The sequence below is a fragment of the Schistocerca nitens genome, chromosome 2, assembly GCF_023898315.1.
Source record: "Schistocerca nitens isolate TAMUIC-IGC-003100 chromosome 2, iqSchNite1.1, whole genome shotgun sequence".
NCBI classification, from domain to species: Eukaryota; Metazoa; Arthropoda; class Insecta; order Orthoptera; family Acrididae; genus Schistocerca; species Schistocerca nitens.
In genome coordinates this window covers 364166391-364173584 of record NC_064615.1, presented here as the reverse complement: position 1 = coordinate 364173584, position 7194 = coordinate 364166391, and the positions used below count along the sequence as shown (strand labels likewise).

The window sequence follows — 7194 nt, the reverse complement described above, 5'->3', positions numbered from 1 at the left end:
GTATACCATGATATGGAGGCAAGAAGAAGAAACTAACACTAGTACAAATCTCTCCATTTGTTCTTAAACAAGATATGTGAGATATTCGCAGATATATCTGGAAAAATAAACACATCGAAAAAAGTTTTTCATCACCTGTACAGAAAATTGGAATAGAGATCAAAATAAAAATCATTTCCGCCCTTTTTATTGCTCATGAAAACCACAAATTGCATGTTGGAGCCAGACCTTCAGAGGTGGTGGTTCAGACTGCTGTACACACCGTTATCTCTAATCCTGTTGCACGTCCTCTTGCATTAACGCATACCCGTACTCGTCGTGGCATACGTCCATGAACAGCCCTTGTTTATCTGTCTCAGGCACATTCGATAGGGTTCATGTCTGGAGAACATGCTGACCACTCTAGTCGAGCGATATCGTTATCCGAAAGAAAGTCATTCACAAGATGTGCATGAAGACGAAAGCCTCGCCAATAGGCTATCGGTCGGAGGATGGCATTCACGTATCGTACAGCCGCTACGGCGCCTTCCACGACCACCAGCGGCGTAAGTCGGCCCCACATAATGCCATCCCAAAACAGCTGGGAACCTCCACCTTGCCTCACTCGCTGGACAGTGTGCGTAAGGCTTTCAGCTTGACCGGGTTGCCTCCAAACACGTCTCCGACGATTGTCTGGTTGAAGGCATATGCGACACTTATGGGTGAAGAGAACGTTATGCCAATCCTGAGTGGTCCATTTGGCGTGTTGTTGGGGCCATCTGTATCGCGCTGCATGGTGTCGTGGTTGCAGAGATGGACCTCGCAATGGACGTCGGGAGTGAAGTTGCGCATCATGCAGCCTATTGCGCACAGTTTGAGTCGTAACACGATGTCCTGTGGCTGCACGAAAAGCATTATTCAACATGGTGGCGTTGCTTTCAGGGTTCCTCCGAGCCATAACCTGTATGTAGCGGTCATCCACTACAGTAGTAGCCCTTGGGCGGCCTCAGCGAGGCATGTCATCGACAGTTCCTGTCTCTCTGTATCTCCTCCATGCCCGAACTACATCGCTTTAGTTCACTCCTAGACGCCTGGACACTTCCCTTCCTGGTACAAAGTATCGATGCGAACGCGATCAAACTGCGGTATTGACCGTCCAGGCATGGCTGAACTACAGACGACACGACACGTGTACCTCCTTCCTGGTGAAATGAGTGGAACTGATCGGCTGTCGGACCCCCTCCGTCTAATAGGCCCTGTTCATGCATGGTTGTTTATATCTTTGGGCGGGTTTAGTGACATCTCTGAACAGTCAAAGGGACTGTGTCTGCCATACAATATCCACAGTCTACGTCTATCTTCAGGAGTCCTGGGAACCGGGGTTATACAAAACTTTTTTTGATGTGTTTATTATTATAGCAGCTTTTTTTTTTAAGTTTCGAGAACTCCTCAAAGCAGTATATTGCTCCCTCGTACGTATATCTCGCGAAGAGACCATGAGGATAAAATCAGAGAGATTAGAGCCCACACAGAGGAATACCGACAATCTTTCTTTCCACGAACAATACGAGACTCGAACAGAAGGGAGAACCGATAGAGGTACTCAAAGTACCCTCCGCCTGGCTTGCGGAGTATGGATGTAGATGTAGTTGTAGAAAAAGCCGCTCCACTTCTGTATTTTACCAAAGTGCTCTAACTGCCAGTTGCTAATAATAGCAAAAAGCAAGACGGGACGTTACAGAAGGCAACTGAAGAACATAACGTGACAATACATCTCGTTCTCCATATTGTTTTATTTACTCTTACTGTTACTGGATACCTGAAATGCTCCTGTTATTTGCATTTATATGCGTATGACTACATCAAAAGTATAGCTACTTGTTAGCACATTATTCACAGAACTGAGGTAAGACTATAATACACAGATACCAGAACAGGACATAATAGATGCTTTTAAGGTCTAGTGAGTTGCCATGTTATGGAAAGAGAGCAGTAATACTTAAAAAAAAAAACACTTTATTTGGTGTCAGATTCGCGTTTTGCTTTCAGGAGAAGAGCCACAACACAAAATACAATTAGTTACTTTGTATGCAGTCCACGTTCCACAAACTCTGACACTTTTTACATCTCTGCTGCCTTCCTCTGTCTTGTCTTTCGTCATCATTTTTATGTCTACACTGCGTGTGTAAGGGAGAAGCTGAAGGGGTAATCAATAATTAAATAGTTAAAAATCCTCAGGCGTCATTTGGGATTGTTGAAAAATATTTCTAGTTCTACACGTTCAATAGCCCTGTGGTGTCAACTAATGGTTATTACTATCACAAATGAACGGTGGCCATGAGTAATACTGTCCTCTGTGCGTGTACACCGTGTGCCCTATCGGACGCGGATAAATTGGTCGGCTTGTTGACACCGAAAACACTACGAGATTCAATGTGCGTTATGAACGTGGGGGCGGTGTTACCGCTTTCCAGGTGTAAAATTCGAGTAAAACCGCTGGATTGCATCGCATACTTACCTACCATATTATTTACGTAAATTTGAAATGTAAATGGAGGGATTTTGGAAACTGAGTACACAAAATCTAACTGGCAAATCTATATTTCCAAAACACGAAGGGGCACTAATACACAAAAAGCGCAACGTTCTGCTTTATTTAACTGGAGCGAAGACACGTACCGGCATACCCGTATACTGTAGAAAGTACTTCACTATACTGAATAGTCTTACTGTTTACGTAACCGTTTAGAAATCTCTATCATGTAGTGTTCTATTTGAACTTTGTTTTCTTCTGGCACTTGGAGGAAGTAAAATAAAGTTTAACAGCCCGTCGACTCCGAATAGGAAAGGATGATGAAGGAAATTGGCCGTGCTCTTTTCAGAGCAATCATCCAGGCATTTTGTCGGAGCAATATAGGGAAATCATAGATAATGTAAATCTGAATATTCGGGCAGGAATGTGGGCCATCGTCATCGTTGTTCCGAATGCAAAGTGCGGTTCGCTATCCACTGCGCTCAGTCTGTGCTGCTTGATATTATTACACTTCTGGTTATAGTTTGCTGCGTGAAACACACCACCTCAACCTGCAGCTCGTGTCTCGTATAAGGTGTACTTCACTTTTTTGAGCATTGTATCATTGCTGTTAGCAGCACTGAAGCTACATGCAGCTGTGTGCTGCACCGAGGTTGCCACTTCACTCTACCTCCTACATTTCTCGACATAAAAATTGCGAAACCATGGTCACGGCATGCAACAAACGTCAAAATGGCGTGAGTGTACTGCATGTTGGGATGTACAATTTATTATCATTTGAGCGGATCAACATGAACTACGTAGGAGTAACGCCATTCTGTATATAAGAAAACAGTCCTCCGTGCAATTTCCTGCTTATGGAGACACTCGACAAATACCATTGTCAGACGATACAAGAGAGGCGTTGTACGCTACAGAGATGTTTGCTATTGAAAATTCGAGAGAGAACTTTCCAGTAAGAGTCGGAGAACATATTACTTACGCCCATATACAACTCGGGCAACGGCCTTGCCGCAGTGGAAATACCGGTTCCCGTCAGATCATCGAAGTTAAGCGCTGTCGGGCGTGGCCGGCACTTGGATGGGTGACCGTCCGGACCGCCATGCGCTGTTGACATTTTCCGGGGTGCACTCAGCCTCGTGATGCGAATTGAGGAGCTACTCGACCGAATAGTAGCGGCTCCGGTAAAAGAAAACCATCATAACGGCCAGGAGAGCGGTGTGCTGACCACACGCCCCTCCTATTCGCATCGTCAGCGGAGGATGACACGGGGGTCGTATGGTCCCGATGGGCCACTTGGGGCCTGAAGACGGAGTGCATATACACCTCGCGTAATGACCACTACGAGAAAATTCGAGGAATTAGAGCCAATACAGGGGCTTACCGACAATTATTCTTCTCACTAGCGATTCGCGAGTGGAACAGGGTAGAGGCATCAGTTACTGGTACCAGAAGGATTCTCCACGACACACCATTAGATAGATCGTGGATCATGATGTAGATGTAGATGACATTGTGCGCACGAACTATACTTCAAATCACTTTCCGAGAAAGGTTGATGCCAATGTTGGCAGATGGCTCGTAGAGTTGGGAAAGCGATACGGCATATTGTGTTGCATGCTCTGTGTAAGGACTGCTTAATACTCGGTTTGATAGTGATACATTTCAAGTGAAACTGGACGCTGGTGGCTAATCCTACGTTACATTGATTTGAGTGTTCATGTTCAAATATTCGAACTAAATACTCAAAGAAGGATGATGGATGCTGTCTGTACTCCAGCCAATACATAAGTAATGATCATGCGGGAGATTGAACTGAACAGGTTCAGAATACCTTTCAACTGGAACGCCACGTCACCTTTGGGACACTATATATCGTATCAGAGAAAAATAGAGTGACCATGCCAGGTGTGCAAAACTAAAGCGGGAGCTCCAGGCTAGGAAGAAATGGCGACTGCTACCAACTGTTCTCATTTACCGGTGACCAAAATGGAAAAATATCAAGGAAGCTGAATATCACTGCGCAGAATATCGAAGTCAGTATGCTATGAATAACTTAAAGGCAACAGCGCCCGCTACATCGCCTTCTGGGCTCGTTCGGCAGCACCGCCAGGAAATTAAAGTTGAATTCAACAGTACCGTGCCCTTCGCAGCACACTTCTAGTTCCATTCACGGATGGAATATAGTAAAAATGACTACTAGTACACATCTGACCGAACTGTTTGCCTGGTTTTATCAAACGGCTCAAATGGCTCTAAGCGCTATGGGACTTAACATCTGAGGTCAACAGTCCCCGAAACTTAGAACTACTTAAATCTAACTAACCTAAGGACATCACACACATCCATGCCTGAGGCAGGATTTTGAACCTGCGACCGTAGCAGCAGCGCGATTCCGGACTGAAGCACCTAGAACCGCTCGGCCACAGCATCCAGCCTGGTTTTATCTGCACGATCTGCAAACGATTGACAGGGAGGTGACAGTAGAATATTCGCAGTCTTCTCCCAAGATGACGGTTCTTGAAATTTTTCAAGCAGGTATCGAGAGATGTATGTCCACCCTTAAAGACCTTTTAACATTTAAGTTGGCGGGCCGAAGTGGCCGTGCGGTTAAAGGCGCTGCAGTCTGGAACCGCAAGACCGCTACGGTCGCAGGTTCGAATCCTGCCTCGGGCATGGATGTTTGTCATGTCCTTAGGTTAGTTAGGTTTAACTAGTTCTAAGTCCTAGGGGACTAATGACCTCAGAAGTTGAGTCCCATAGTGCTCAGAGCCATTTGAACTTTGAACATTTAAGTTAAGACCCGTTCTGTAAGACAAACCTATGACCATTCACATTGCCCTTCCTTGTATACCCTTGATACCCCTGTTAGTTCGATCTGACATTGTTTCCCTACACTTGAGCAACATTTAAGTATGAGCCTCACAATTCTTTTGACTCCCATTTATACCGTGGGCAAGCTGCAGGTTCTCAATATCCTACTAATCAATCGGCGCCCATGTGCTCGACCCCTTCGTAAATCTGTACATTGCTACTCCAAATATTTGTGTGACACCACTCATTCTTATGACTCGTTACTCCTGTAAACGAACACCACACTTTTAAGTTAAGTGAATCTTGTCGTTTCTCTACATTATGAGCTCCTTGCCGTCTTTGTAACAGTCTGATTTTTTTGTCAGCTGTAGTAAGATATTGCTACAGTATTTACCGGACAGAATTTCCTTACAGGTAACAAACTTCAACGATATTATTACACCCCTCTAGGGCTCATTCGATATTACTTCAGCGTCTGAGCGTAGCCTTACATCCAGAACGATGTGTTTTGTTCGGCTTTTTAATGAATTTCCGCCACGAAAGTCCTTTAGCTATCCAATAGGATTAAATTTTCTTTACAAGGAGACGAATTAAGCAAGGGAATGCTGAAGGAATCTGATTAGGGAACTGAACACTGAAAGCAGTAAAAAAAGAATAAACATAATATGCTGAGTGCGGAAGATATGAAATTACAATACTATTTCGCTCATGAAGTTTTACAGAAGTGACAAGAAGCAGAATAAACTCTAATGTAACATAAGAAAAAGTGGGCTCGATAAAGGCCACAAACCGCCAGTAGAAAATGTGCAACCAAGTTTCCTCCGACCTCAGTTCCGCTAACAACAAAGGAAAAAGGAGGGCTTTCCAAAATATGTAAAGATGAGACAAACGCACCAGACACCACGGAAGATCGTTTGCAAACAAAAGCTAAACTCATCTGTTGAGAAATTCTCTGTAACTGCAGTAAGCTAAAGACGGAACAACCAGTATAATTGACTGAAGATAGAAAAACCAGAGATAATTGGTAGTAAATCGTTTGTGCTGTTTCGGCGTCAAAATAACAGATGGTGACCGAAACAGAGAGGATATAAAAGACGGACTGGCGAAAACAAGAAAAGCATTCCAGAAAACCAGAAAATTTTTTGACGTCTGACGTTTATTAAGTGTTACTTTGTCTGTCTTGAAGGTATTTGTCTGGAGAGTAGCTTCGTACGGAAGTGAACCTTCGACGGTAAGTAGTTCAGACAAAAAAAAAAAAAAAAAAAAAGAAGATTTTGAAATGTGGTGCTAGAAATTCTTACTATTAGAGGCGAAGATCGAATGATCAGAATTTACTTAGAAGCTACCAGCATGAATTCAAGGGAAATGAAATTTGTACACAATATGACAACGAAGGGATCGTTTTTGGTAGTATCCATCCTGAGGCATCAAGGAATCGTGTTTGGAAGCAAAGGGGTTGTGGGCAGATTTGTGAATAGAAATGAAAGACTGAGTACAGGAAACAGAGTCAAATAGATGTAGGTTGCGGTAGTTATGCAGAGATAAAGAAACTTGCATGGGATCGACTCTCGTGGTGAAACTGAAGACCACAACAACAACAAAGCTTTTCAAAAATATAGAAACACGAAATAAACCTGGTTACCACGGCTTCTGAGAACACTAGTTAACAAATTTAAACTTTTTTTCTGCATCTGGTTTGTAAATGGGAGGATTTACGTAACTTTGGGTGCTGAATACACTGGCAAAATAAGTTTTTCTCTATGACGTCACGTTTTCTAGATACAAAGCAGAATAAAAATTGGTAATAGCGAAAATTAACACAATTAAGTCAAACAAAAATATACATTCAGAACGTTTGAAATCAATAC

The 7194-nt window shown here is 43.4% G+C and overlaps 1 pseudogene; it reads left to right on the top strand.

Moving 5' to 3' along the window:
- Positions 1-3510: 3510 nt before the first annotated feature.
- LOC126237972 (5S ribosomal RNA) lies at positions 3511-3628 on the top strand (annotated as a pseudogene).
- Positions 3629-7194: the final 3566 nt, after the last annotated feature.